The sequence below is a fragment of the Orycteropus afer genome, unplaced genomic scaffold (assembly GCF_000298275.1).
Source record: "Orycteropus afer afer isolate SDZICR_OR568_19922 unplaced genomic scaffold, OryAfe1.0 scaffold00050, whole genome shotgun sequence".
NCBI classification, from domain to species: Eukaryota; Metazoa; Chordata; class Mammalia; order Tubulidentata; family Orycteropodidae; genus Orycteropus; species Orycteropus afer.
Window position 1 is genome coordinate 14,240,005 of NW_006921637.1, and position 570 is coordinate 14,240,574.

Below are 570 nucleotides of genomic sequence, written 5' to 3' on the forward strand. Positions count from 1 at the left end.
ACCCATGTCACTTCAGTTTTGTGTATTTCACTGTACATAAATTATATTTCAATAAAATGCATTTTAAAAAAAGTTGTCTATAAAGATAATATTCTACATCCTACTTTGGTAAGTAGCAACAAGGGTCTAATTAAAAGCTTGTGAGTGGCCTTCTAGATACAACTATCGGTCTCCTCCTCTTTGGAGCAAAGAAGAGTGAAGAAAACCAAAAATACAAGGAAAAGAATAGTCCAAAGGACTAATAGACCACATGAATCACAGCCTCCACTAGCCTGAGACCAGAAGAAGGGGATGGTGCCCAACCAACACTACCAACAGCTCTGATGAAAATCACAACAGAAGGTATTAGACAGAGTGAGAGAAAAATGTAGGACAAAATTCAAATTAATTAAAAAGACCAGAGTTACAGAACTGATAGAGACTGGTGGAACTCTGAGACTATGGGCCTGAGACACTCTTCAATCATGGAACTGAGCCCACTCCCAGAGATCACTTTACAGCCAAACAATAGTCAGGCCTACTGTTTCAACTTTTGAAAGTAAACAATAACATCCATGAAGAACATGCTCC

The 570-nt window shown here is 38.2% G+C and overlaps 1 protein-coding gene across 1 annotated transcript in view; it reads left to right on the plus strand.

Annotated features, from left to right (window-relative positions):
• LOC103195063 (protein disulfide-isomerase-like) overlaps positions 1 to 570 on the plus strand; it is a 165,140-nt gene that overhangs the window by 25,843 nt on the left and 138,727 nt on the right.